Source organism: Procambarus clarkii, chromosome 59, assembly GCF_040958095.1.
Source record: "Procambarus clarkii isolate CNS0578487 chromosome 59, FALCON_Pclarkii_2.0, whole genome shotgun sequence".
In the NCBI taxonomy this organism is placed as follows: domain Eukaryota; kingdom Metazoa; phylum Arthropoda; class Malacostraca; order Decapoda; family Cambaridae; genus Procambarus; species Procambarus clarkii.
This window is the reverse complement of record NC_091208.1, coordinates 7,611,895-7,626,298: the sequence shown is the minus strand read 5'-3', so window position 1 is coordinate 7,626,298 and position 14,404 is coordinate 7,611,895.

The window sequence follows — 14,404 nt, the reverse complement described above, 5'->3', positions numbered from 1 at the left end:
GAAACAATGGGTATAAATTGGATAAGTTTAGATTTAGGAAAGACTTGGGTAAATACTGGTTCAGTAACAGGGTTGTTGATTTGTGGAATCAATTGCCGCATAACATTGTGGAGGTGGGGTCCCTCGATTGTTTCAAGCGTGATTTGGACATGTATATGAGTGGGATTGGGTGGTTATAAATAGGAGCTGCCTCGTATGGGCCAATAGGCCTTTTGCAGTTACCTTTGTTCTTATGTTATTATTATTATTATTATTATGTAATCAAGATTACATAATAATAACCAAGACTATTATAACATAACAACAAAGGCAACTGAAGAAGGCCTATTGGCCCATACGAGGCAGCTCCTATTTATAACCACCCAATCCCACTCATATACATGTCCAAATCACGCTTGAAACAATCGAGGGACCCCACCTCCACAATGTTATGCGGCAATTGATTCCACAAATCAACAACCCTGTTACTGAACCAGTATTTACCCAAGTCTTTCCTAAATCTAAACTTATCCAATTTATACCCATTGTTTCGTGGTCTGTCTTGTGTTGATACTTTTAATACCCTATTAATATCCCCTTTGTTATGTCCATTCACCCACTTGTAAACCTCTATCATGTCACCCCTAATTCTTCGCCTTTCCAGTGAATGCAACTTAAGCTTTGTTAATCTTTCTTCATATGAAAGATTTCTAATTTGGGGAATTAACTTAGTCATCCTACGCTGGACACGTTCAAGTGAATTTATATCCATTCTATAATATGGCGACCAAAACTGAACTGCATAATCTAAATGGAGCCTAACTAGAGCAAGATATAGCTTGAGAACCACACCAGGTGTCTCGTTACTAACGCTGCGATTAATAAATCCAAGTGTCCGATTTGCCTTATTACGAACATTTATGCATTGATCCTTTTGTTTTAAATTCTTACTAATCATAACTCCCAGATCCCTTTCGCAATCCGACTTCGCAATCTCAACACCATCTAGCTCGTATCTTGTAACTCCATCATCATTACTTAACCTCAGAACTTTATATTTATCAGCAATAAACTGCATCTGCCAATCCTTTGACCATTTCAAAACCCTATCTAGATCAACGTGAAGTGAATGCTTGTTATGTAGCATTATTATGTAATCAAGATTACATAATAATAATAATAATATTGACTTGATCACGAACATAAGTTCCCTTTGTTCTTATGTTCTTGATTGTAATCAATCAAGTCTTGATTGTCTTCTGAGGGCAGAAGACCCGCCTCACTTGAGCTTAGTCACACGAAGCTCGAGACTATAACCCAGGTTGTGAATGTAAATTGTCCACTTGCTCTCCGAAGTACATAAGTGTGTCATTGAACAACAATCTTCGTCCTTCCATTGTGGCAACATTTTGTGGGCAAGAATGGAAAACATTGAGAATCCAAATTCATCTTCATATACTTTGAGTAAATTCACCTCACTCTCTTCACAGATTAAGTCCCAGAGAATCTGTGCTGTTCATCTTATACAAACTGCGAAGTTTACAGAACAAAGTGTCAATATTAATATTGAAAACCCAATAATAATATCTGCTAACAAAGTTTATCTCGGTGTGTTTCTGGTTAACGTTCGAGCTGAACGTATGGAAACGGCTTCTGTCATGATGACTGGAGAATGGGAGAACGTCCTTTGGTATGTGGTAGACCTGGCCAAACACTGGAGCCCAGGACAAATTCTGGATTTCGACATACTAAAGTGTACGTGCGTAAAGTCCTGGATACTCAAGATGTTCACCGACCCCATTTTGTGCCCAAACAAGTACCTGCGTATGGAAATGCTTCGCTTCATTGGTATGTGGCCTGAGACGTACCTTCAGGACGCTACTTCCGGTACGCAAGCAGCTGCAGGGTTGGTGTCTGCAAGTGCATATATGCAGCTTGACCACCTCATGAGTAGTGGCTCACGGAAATCTCTCTTTTATGCGCTCTTCAAGGTGTTGCAGTGTCTTCACAAGTATGGTTACCAAGTTGCTGTTACTGCAGCTGCCGTGGACCAGGTTAAGAGTCTGAAGATTGGACCAGAAGTGATCTTCTTCAACAGCCTTATTAAGCTGTTGGCCCAAAAGGCTGAGGCGACTGCAGAAATATATCTTGCCAGCTCTCTTGATATTTCTCCAGTTGCTATATTGTTTAAATATGTCTTTTACACCTTCAAGCTGTTGGTACTCACTCCTCTTACCATGAAGGCTTTCCAGTGTCCTGGTCTGGCTCAGGTTGCAGCTTCCACTCTTGTCACTATAACATCATCCGTAGTTGCTGTAAGATCCAGGCTCCAATTTGTTGATATCGCCACCTACTTCTCATTTACCGTTGGATTAAATAAAATTTTCCAAACAATTTCGTCGCAAAAACAGTTTAGGTTAATTTGGAAAGTTCTGAGAGTTGACCACGCCCAGCTATTCTCTTCCCTCCAATACTTTCCTAATCCATGTGAGGAGTCGACGGAGGAATGCCCGGAGAAGTTCATGGATAGCATAACCCTGGCAGTGATGGAGGCGCCGGTGCTGCTGCATTCGTCCAAGATGGTGGTGGACGAGTCGACGCTGATCCCTCTGCTGCTGGAGTCTCCCTCCGACCCCTTCACATGGTGCCCTCTAGACGACGGCTCCTACAGTCGCCTGCCACACCTCAAAGCTGACATTCTTGCCTGGAGGAACACTGTCGGTCGTAACCTTGATAGTGAAGATTTTGGCAACGTTGAGGTCAACGTGGAAAGTGGCGAAGAGAACCCCAACAGTTGTTCCTGCATCTGTGACACAACTGGTGACAGTGACACCAGTAGCCACAGCGACAGAAGTGGTGACAGAATTTTCGACGAATGTAAGGAAGACAGAAGTGACAATCCCACCGCCACCAATGGTGCCACCTGTGATGGCAGTAACACCAGTGGCCACAGCGACACATCAAGAGTCTTCAAGGAGTACACCGGAGATGGTGACGTAAAAGACAACGTGTGCGAATTGTGTGAATTATCAGAGATGTTCAGAAGTTACTTATTTACCTAACATTTCTGGCATTTGTAACCAGGAAAGTTTTTTTTCCAAGATGAATTCTGTACAATATTTTTTTCTTTTACAAATAAAATGCTTAGATGTGATACATGTTTTATTGAATAAGTTTTTTTTATTAAAAGGAAATTAAACATAAGACAAGTTTCGCATGTTTCTCCAGTGACTTGCGGGCTGACATCCCTGAGGACATCATAATATAAAATACAACTGGTTTATATACAACAAATTTATTCACATGTATGTCTAACCTTTCCTTGAAGCAATACAGCGTGTCGGGAAAGAATCTTGCTAAATCTCCAGATAAACGTCATATATATATAGTAGTCACCTTTCTTATAAATTGAATATGCAAGACAATGCCGCCCTTTGCATTTTTTAAGCACCCTGGCGAACACTTAGTAAGGTGGTTTGGTTACCTTAATTTAGGGAGTGTTACTACTGTTGACCTGACCACACACTAGAAAGTGAAGGGACGACGACGTTTCGGTCCGTCCTGGACCATTCGCAAGTCGAGGGGTGAGTGTTTACACTGCAGGCTGAAAGTGACTGATGCATGGGTTTGAAGACGGTTAGGTGGTCTATAAGTCAAATATTGACTTTCGTAAATTTTAGTCAGTCAATCTTGTGAACCGTTTGTTTTGATGATGGTGATGGGATTAAATTGAATCATTAAAAATTTGCATATGAAAAAAATCAGAAGGACAATTACAAATCCATCTAAACGATGCAATTAGGGTTTTGAAATGGACGAATGATAGGTAGATTCAGTTTATTTCTGAAAATATTGGGCTCTGAGAATCTGTTGGGTTCTCCATTATATAATAATAGTAAAGTTACCATATATCAGACGATGAGTCACAATTATGAGGCTGAAGATATGACTAAACCACACACCAGAATATGATGACACCATCCTGGACCATTGTCTGGTCCCATCACAATCTATTTGATAATGGTCCAGAACGGACGGAATCGTCGTGGTCTCCTCATTTAATGGAATCTTCAATATTTAGTAATCTTACCAGATCTCAGTTGGAACTAAAGCTAAGGGATTCTGTGCATAATGTTCCGGAATATGACAAATGTATATTGGAATTTATTTCTAAAACATTTAAAACTCTTACAATTTTTTTCTAAAAGCATAAAACAACCAATGTTTTTATTTAATTATATTCTGTTCTGGCGAGTTGTGCTGCTATTATTGTGCTCCTGTTGGCCACATTTTGACTTTGCAATTGTGCTCATATTATAGAATGAATTATTATATACTATATATATATACTATATATATATATATACTATATATATATATATATATATATATATATATATATATATATATATATATATATATATATATATATATATATATATATATGTATAAATATATATAGCACTCTCGCCCTCGTTGTCGTCGTCTCTGACGACGTTTCCCCTGGCGCAGTCGGCTTCCTCACTACCATCTGGAACGACCGATACCTCACCTGGCAGGGTTGTACCGCTGCTTGCAACATAGGCACTCCTGGCCCAATCGGGTTGTATCCTGCCTCCTCCGAGGTCATTACCCAGCACCATCTGTACATGCTCTAGGGGTAACTTAGGGGCTACAGCTACTATAGCTTTCTCGACTCCGCAGTCGGCAATCAGCTGTACTTCGTGAAGTGGCAACCTGTATTCCTCCCCCACACTGCGTATCCTCACCACTCCCACAGGTGAATCATTAAATTCCTTGGGGAGAATACTCCTGGTTACCATACTTATGTCAGCACCCGTATCTCGAAGAACGGCAACCTCCACTGGGGTCTGACTTTTCAAACTTCACGTTGGCCCCGAAAACGAAGGGATGTTCACCTAACTTCATTTCCCAACCATTCACGTTGGGTCCACTATAATATAGGGTGTGAACAAACACTCTCTCCTCTTCCAACATTAGTCCTATATTACTTTGGTGCTCCTCACACTCGCGGGCATAATGGAGCCCGGAGCTAGCGTTGGAAGAATCATGATCACACCACAGTTGAAGCATCGGCTGCCTCCCCTGGGCGGCCACTCGCCAGTCCCTCTGGCGGTACCACTTGCAGACGTCCCCTGGGTCCTCCTTGGACTCCCTGTCGTCGTGTCCGGGACTGCAGCACTTGCTCCCGAGCTAGGTCCACTGCTCACAGCTTGGGGCTTTTTCCCCGCGTCCCTTGAGCTCTTGAACTGGGTTACCTCATTGGGTACACTACTCTTGGAAGAGTCCCCACCCGTCCTCGCTCCTCCTGAACTCCTAAGGTTCCCTCCCGACCTGGGGTAAGGCGAGTGTCTGGGTGGCCCCTCCCTCCTGAGATGTAGTGCCTCCTCCAGCATGTCGGCTCGGTCCGCTGCAGCCTTCAGGTCTTTAATACCTGCTTTTCTCACCCTTACTCGCAACTCAGGATGGAGCACTGACATAAACTTCTCCATCACTATCAGCCGTTTGATATCATCCGCCGACTCCGCTTCCTCCGCCTTCAACCATCGTAGGAATTTCCGTTTCATATCCCTGGCGGTCTCGGCGTAAGTCTTCCCCGACGCTCTTGTACACTCCCTGAACCGCTTCCGGTACATCTCTGGAGTCAGCCGGAATGAGTGGAGCACCGCATTCTTAATCGCGTCGTAACTAGTACACTCCTCTAGGTCCAGCATGTTGTAGGCTTCCCGGGCCTCACCAGTCAACCTGCCCTGGACCAGAGCAGCCCAATCATCTTCCGGCCACTCCTTCAGAGTTGCTATCCGTTCAAAGTGTTCGAAGAACGCCTCAACTTCTTGTGGTTCGAACGTAGGTAAGTCACGTTCCCTTACCTTGAGGTCATCCCGCCGTGCAGGTAGTGAGGGCAGACCACGTTCAACGCGACGCAATTCGACTTCTTTCTTTACCTTTATCTCCTTCAGTCGCAGTTGTCTCTCTCCTTTTTCCCGCTGCAGCCGAGCTTCTCGCTCCTCTCGCTGCAGCTCAGCTGCACGTTCCTCTCGCTGCAGCTCAGCTGCACGTTCCTCTCGCTGCAGCTGCAGCCGTGCTTCTCTCCTCTCGTCGCAGCTGGGCTTCCAGTTGCATCTTCATTATTTCCAGTTGCAGGCTCCTCTTACTACAGCTGGTCCTTCCACTGCTCCCATGTTCACTGTAAATTCTCTCCACACTGGTAGGAGCTTGGGGTGGCTCTAGTCGGGACGGTTCACCTTGCGACGGCTCTCCTCGGGACGGCTCCTCTTGAGATGGCTCCTCTCCCGTCGCCTCCTCTCGAGCTGTGAGCTGTACCATGATCTCTATCCTTCGCTCCGCTACCTTAGTCGTCCTCAACCTGATTCCAAAGTGGTTTGCCACTTGTTGGAGATGGGCCTTGGTACACTCCTCCAAAATTCTCTCGTCCCTTGTGTCAATAAATTTCTTTACTTTGTCCTCCATCTCTATATCATTGAGCAAGTTCAAGTTCAAGTTCAAGTATGTTTATTGAGACAAGAAAAAAATACATCTCAAAGGGATAGAGTAGCTTAGGCTATTTCTACCCCCCTTCATTGAGCATACACGACAGCACAGACAAGTTAGTAGGCACTAATTTCACCGTTTCAGTCCCTTAGCTGGTTGAGTAACAGTACCACTGAATTCACTGGCCACACTGTATTAGTACCCTGGCAACACTTGTCTTGAAATTTGGGCCACACTGTAGCTTGATCCACGCTTCCTGGCGAAGTTCCCAGATCTTGGCTATCGGGGTTCGAATCCTGGCAAGGTCGCCAGTTCTTGTCACGTGGAGGTGGGCCGGGGCTCTGCTAGCACTCGGCTGCTAGGGGCTCAAAAGGCCGAATACTCAGCCCCTCCGACTCCCGGGATTCACCGGAGTCTCCTTGATCACACATGAGAGGACCAACAATGCCCACTTCCATATATATATATATATATAAATATATATATATTATATATATATTATAAAATATATATATATATATATATATATATATATATATATATATATATATATATATATATATATATATATATATATATATTTAGTAATAGGGAAGGGAGTACCACCTCTGGCTGGAAGAAGGGGGACCCATAGCCTCGGAGGAAACCACACATAACGCATTGGAGGGAATGTAGGTCCCCTCCAATACAGTTTCTGTATATATATATATATATATATATATATATATATATATATATATATATATATATATATATATATATATATATAACTGAAAACTCACACCCCAGAAGTGACTCGAACCCATACTCCCACAACTGGTATGTACAGGGACGCCTTAATCCGCTTGACCATCACGACCGGACATAAGGAAGTGATAGCCGAGGCTATATGAACCACTTCCCCGCCGGCACTCGGATGGTAATCTTGGGCATAGCATTTTATCAAATCACCTCATTCTTTGGGGCACACGTGAGGAACACAAATGCAAACAAGCCTGAATGGTCCCCAGGACTATATACAACTGAAAACTCACACCCCAGAAGTGACTCGAACCCATACTCCCACAACTGGTATGTACAGGGACGCCTTAATCCGCTTGACCATCACGACCGGACATAAGGAAGTGATAGCCGAGGCTATATGAACCACTTCCCCGCCGGCACTCGGATGGTAATCTTGGGCATAGCATTTTATCAAATCACCTCATTCTTTGGGGCACACGTGAGGAACACAAATGCAAACAAGCCTGAATGGTCCCCAGGACTATATACAACTGAAAACTCACACCCCAGAAGTGACTCGAACCCATACTCCCACAACTGGTATGTACAGGGACGCCTTAATCCGCTTGACCATCACGACCGGACATAAGGAAGTGATAGCCGAGGCTATATGAACCACTTCCCCGCCGGCACTCGGATGGTAATCTTGGGCATAGCATTTTATCAAATCACCTCATTCTTTGGGGCACACGTGAGGAACACAAATGCAAACAAGCCTGAATGGTCCCCAGGACTATATACAACTGAAAACTCACACCCCACGTGTTCCTTACGTGTGCCCCAAAGAATGAGGTGATTTGATAAAATGCTATGCCCAAGATTACCATCCGAGTGCCGGCGGGGAAGTGGTTCATATAGCCTCGGCTATCACTTCCTTATGTCCGGTCGTGATGGTCAAGCGGATTAAGGCGTCCCTGTACATACCAGTTGTGGGAGTATGGGTTCGAGTCACTTCTGGGGTGTGAGTTTTCAGTTGTATATAGTCCTGGGGACCATTCAGGCTTGTTTGCATATATATATATATATATATATATATATATATATATATATATATATATATATATATATATATATATATATATATATATATATATATATATATATGTCGTACCTAGTAGCCAGAACTCACTTTTTGGCCTACTATGCATGGCCCGATTTGCCTAATAAGCCAAGTTTTCCTGAATTAATATATTTTTTCTAATTTGTTTCTTATGAAATGATAAAGCTACCCATTTCATTATGTATGAGGTCAATTTTTTTTTATTGGAGTTAAAATTAACGTAGATATATGACCGAACCTAACCAACCCTACCTAACCTAACCTAACCTATCTTTATAGGTTAGGTTTGGTTAGGTAGCCGAAAAAGTTAGGTTAGGTTAGGTAGTCGAAAAACAATTAATTCATGAAAACTTGGCTTATTAGGCAAATCGGGCCTTGCATAGTAGGCTGAGAAGTGCGTTCTGGCTACTAGGTACGACATATATATATATATATATATATATATATATATTTGAGAGATTCAGCAGGAATACACGATCCTGCTTTCACTGAATGTTCAAATCAGTGGAATGTTCTTGCAGCCCCAGCAACCATTATAGAGCCAACAAAACAACACAAACAGTCCGGCTGGGACCACCCTCTAGTGGAAAAAGTAGCTGATGCCATGCTAAGCGTCGCAACATCAGACAAGGAGAAAGCCCGCCTCAGAGCAGTGCGTGCCCCCCATGCAGGAGACTTCCTCCTGGCAGTACCCATGTCTGCAATGGGCACGCGCCTAGATCCAGAATCCCTTCGTGTAGCAGTGGCCCTCCGCCTTGGTGCCCCAATTCACACTGAATACAAGTGTATTTGCAACAGGGTGGAAGCAGACCAATACGGACTGCATGGGTTGCATTGCGGAAGCACAAAGGGCTGGCATGCAAGACACAACGAGGTCAATGACATCATCAAGAGAAGCCTCGTCTCAGCTGGGTGCCCAGCGGAGAGAGAACCTCGCATCCTAGGGGTCCAAAACCCGGATTTCCCAGCACTTCGCCCTGATGGCATCACCATATACTCATGGAAGGAGGGTAGACAGTTGGTGTGGGACTACACATGTGTATCCACCCTGGCTGACACCTATGTACACTTCGGAGCTGATCAAGCAGGTGGGGCGGCCAACCACAGGGAAACAGCAAAATCACTCAAGTACAGGCGACTGGAAGGTCAATACCTCTTTGTTCCCATAGCGTCTGAGACGCATGGCCCCTGGGGCAAGAGTGCCTTGGGATTTCTCAAGGAATTGGGGTCCAAGCTCATTGACGTCACCAGAGACCCAAGGGCTTCCAGTTTTTTATTTCAGCGTCTCAGTGTGGCGATCCAGAGGGGAAATGCTTGCTGCGTCCTCGGTTCCTGTCCAGAAGCGGAGGAGCTTCAAGAGATCCATAACCTTTAGGCATTTGTCTTGTATGTTTTGTAACCTTTAAATACACAATAAAGGAAAAAAAAAAAAAGGGGAAGGGGGTGGTAGGAGAAAAGCACACAGAAACTGTATTGGAGGGGACCCACATTCCCTCCAATGCGTTATGTGTGGTTTCCTCCGAGGCTATGGGTCCCCCTTCTTCCAGCCAGAGGTGGTACTCCCTTCCCTATATATATATATATATATATATATATATATATATATATATATATATATATATATGACAATGTCAGACCACGGAGGAAAAATGAAACAGGAAATTTCCTTAAGTACTTTCGTATATTAAATACGAAAATTTCGAAAAATACGAAATAATCATATTTAATATACGAAAGTACTTAAGGAAATTTCCTGTTTCATTTTTCCTCCGTGGTCTGACATTGTCACATTCTTAATCACGTGTTTATTTTCGTGATATACACACACACACACACATTATATATATATATATATATATATATATATATATATATATATATATATATATATATATATATATATATATATATATATATATATATATATTCCCCCATAGTGGAAAACATCGCCAAAGCATTGCTGGAGGCAGCTTCAGAGAAGGACAGAGCGCGTCTAGCTGTGCAAGCCCCCCATGCCGGGGACTTCCTGTCGGCAGTCTCTAATTTCGCTTGGGTACCCGCCTGGACCATCGGGCTCTAAGTATTGGTGTTGCCCTGCGCCTTGCTGCCCCTATCTCCACCGAACACCGGTGTATTGCGGCCATGCACGGGCAGACCAATACGGCAGCCATGGTGTCATCTGTCGTAAGACACAGGGAAAGATTGCCAGACATGAAGCAGTCAATGACATCATCAAGAGAAGTTTGGCTACAGCTGGGTGTCCAGGACAAAGGGAACCTCAGTTGTGCAGACCTGATAACAGCCAAAACCCCCCAGATGGAGTCACCCTGCAGCCATGGAGGGAAGGTAAACAGGTCGTATGGGATTACACATGAGCTTCCACATTGGCTGATACCTATCTACATTACAGCTCAGTGGAGGGAGGTGGGGCAACAACCATCAGGGAGACCCAGAAATTCAACAAGTACAGAGACTTAGAACGTTGTTACAGGTTCGTGCCGATAGGCCCTGAGACTCTGGCCGCCTGGGGTAAATGTACACTTAAGTTCCTAAAGGAGGTGGGTGTGGAACTCATTGGGAAAACTAGAGACACGAGCGGCCAGTTTCCTGTTCCAGCGCCTCAGTGTCGCAGTTCAGAGGGGAAATGCATGCTGTATCCTGGGTACGCACCCAACATCCGAGGAGCTGGAAAAGGTCTTGAAAAAGGAAAATTGTTATATTGTTATATATATGTGTGTATATTCTCTGTAAACTGTAGCATTGCAATAAATAAGAGAGTATATATATATATATATATATATATATATATATATATATATATATATATATATATTGTGACGGTAAATGTGTTGGAGTGTTGATGTTCGGCTGTTTTCAATAGCAGGGGGCAATGCCTCGTCACATTTACAGAAAAAAAAAGAAACAGCTTGCCTGTTTGTCTGTGGTTGTTACGGCCCTCTCGGGACGCAACGGGGTTCTTACTCTGATGTAGTTAGAGGAAGATATATATCCGGCCCCAAGCCAGTAGAGGCTATCAAGGGATGCGATCCGTGACGCAAGTAACTTAAAGGGAGTAGGGAAAGAAAGGTAAGAACTTAATATAATATAATCTTCACCTTCACCGTAAATATATATATAATAAAAGAGTACACAAGGGGGAGGGGTATTAACACTTTACAAGGGGATCAACACTGTAGTCTTCTGCTGGAGACTATGGATCCTCGAAGCTAGGTGCTGAGTCCGCGGTGCTTACTTCGTGGCCTCAAGACGTGTCCTCTGAGAACGCCGAGTCTACCCTGGCCACAGGTCAGCCACAACACAGGTCCACTGGGGGCACCGTCGTGGAGGCCGTCAACCACACGTCCAGCAGGTCTGCTGGCAGGTACTGAGCCAACAAGGCTGGTACGGCCACTCCACGAACGATAAAAGGGGTACGCCCTAGACAGGAGTCTCGTGTGATATCACCAATCACCCTCCTGTCCTCACTACCCCAGTGGATTATCGTCTCCGACCGTCGGTCCCGGGTAAATCCTTCCACTGCCACTCCACTGGCAGGCTTAACACACCACAGTGTTCTTCCGGGGGGGGCGACGTCACGACAGCTGCAGCAAACTTCACTGTATGGAGACTGGCTGCCTCGGGTAGACTGACTTCACCTTCAACACAGTGGTCCCAGGTCGGCTCTGTAAACAGACACGTCATCAATAACTGGGACACTAATACACCACACTCACAGGCTCAGATACAAACGCCCGACATATCCAGCCCATAGATGGCGCTGTCGTCGGAGCACCACCTCACCAGAGGTCAGGAGCGGCGGTGTTGAGCGCTGAACCAGACTGGAAACTGGTCCTCGAGGCCAGTACACGCTGTCCTCACTAGGTGTCGTCGTTCGTTTGGCGGGGGTTTCGGGAGCTGACCCACAGATGGCGTGTTTGTCACTGCTCCAGGCTCGGACGCTAAATCCGGGTCCGTAACAGTGGTAAGGTAATGGGAAGACACACAAAACACAAAGTATAAACAATGAAATTTTAATTACTCTAGAAAACAAGATATGAATAAAGACAATCCCTTGGCTTACGTAAAATTCAAAACAAGTCAACAAACAAAACAACATGAATAATTAATGGCTGTAAAATTTACTCTAAAACAAAATGAAGTGCAATACAATGGTAATAATATAATCAGGTGCTGAGAATACTGGCTTAAGCTGCCACCTCCCTTAGTACACCTCAGCCAGAGCTTTGTCTACCAGCGAGAGATGTCAACTCCAAAGAGCACAGAGATATTCTGAGGAGTACGGCGTGTGCTGGCCCAGACATCGACTCAGGTAGTGGCGTGAGTGCAGGTGCGGCGACACACCAGCCAATCAGGAGCAGGCAGGCGGAGAATGGGTAGTTTGCTCGTTGACGGCGGGCGGGAGCCGGTGTGTCTGGTGGTGCAAGGTACGCTTTGCTTCCTTTGCAAAACATTTGGCGAAACTGGTGGACGTATCTTCAATATAGTATCTTGTACTTGAATGACGTGAATTATGTAGGGAAGAGCAGGCTCAATCTCTCTTGAAAGAGATTATCGTCACAACTCTCCCCCGAAGCCTGCGGTTCCGGAAGAAGTTACGTCTTCATGTGGTAGAGTGATAGGTGGAGTTGCCTCTACTTCATAGACTCTGGAGAGGGCGTCGGCTATGATGTTGTAAGAACCCTTGATATAGAGATCTCCAGGTTGAATTTCTGCAGTTATCAAGCCCAACGTAGAAGACGTCGACTGTGGAATTGGGCTTGCTGCAGGAAGTGTAGGGTGTTGTGGTCTGTGTTGATGGTGGTAGACCAAGCACTTTTCAGGTATTGTTTGAAGTGCTGCACGTTCAGGACGATGAGTAGCTCCCTGTCGATTGTGCGGTAGTTCCCTGTAGCTGTGGTTGTTAACAGGTATATTCTCCTCGCCTCGTTGCTGTATTAGGTCACCCCCGATGCCGGTACCACTGGCGTCGACATGGAGGATGAAAGGCTTGGTGATATCTGACGAGGTGAGAATAGGATATGAATATGGTAACGGAGCACTATTATGGTCCTGAAAATGGTTATGAGGATCAGTTAGGATTTCCGAACTGGAAAGCGCTGACTCAGTGTCAGTGCTTTCGGGAGGAGAAGCAGGGAAGGTCTCACTGTGGATGTATGGACCTTTAAAGGAAGAATATGTTATCAATACAGTGGGGGGAGTACCGTTATATAGCTTCAGGAGGTTGACGTGGCACAACTGGGTCTTCCGCCGCCTATCTGGAGTCTCTAGAACGTAGTTGTGGTTGTTTCTGCACTCCTTGATGCGGTAGGGTCCGGAAAACCTGTTTTGCAAAGGAGAACCTGGGATAGGGAAATAGGCGAGCACGAAGTCTCCTGGTTTAAATTTCCTTACTTTGCTGTTCTGGTCGTAATGAGTCTTCATCCTCTCCTGTGCTTTCAATAGATTATCCTTGGCAAAGTTATGTACCCTCTCTAGAATGTGTTGTAGGTTTTGAAGAAACTGGGGCACATTCTGATGCTCACTGAAGGTGGCATCACGTAGAGAGTCTTTCAAAGCTTTGAGTGGAATACGGCACTTACGTCCGTAGAGCATCTCATAAGGAGATACTCCAAGAGACTCATTGGGAAGACTTCTAAAGATACACATTATCAAATCAATTTGCTTATCCCAATCCTTAGAGGTTTCATTGCAAAACTTCTTCAGGAGTGCTTTATTAGTCTGATGACTACGCTCAAGAGAACCCTGTGAAGCAGGATGATAGGGGCTGGACAATACCTGTGTGATGTTGAACTCTTCCAGTGTCCTCTTGAAGAGATCACTGGTGAAGTTGGTGCCACAGTCGCTCTGAACCTCCCTTGGAAATCCATACTGGGTGAAGATCTTCAATAAGTGTTTCACAACCGTAGCAGCCGTAATGTTCTTTACTGGAACTGCTATGGGGAATCTGGTGGTAGGACACAGGATGGTTAGTATATAGGCGTTACCAGAACTGGTCCGAGGTAAAGGACCAACACAGTCTATAATAAGTCTGTGGAAAGGTTCCGCAGG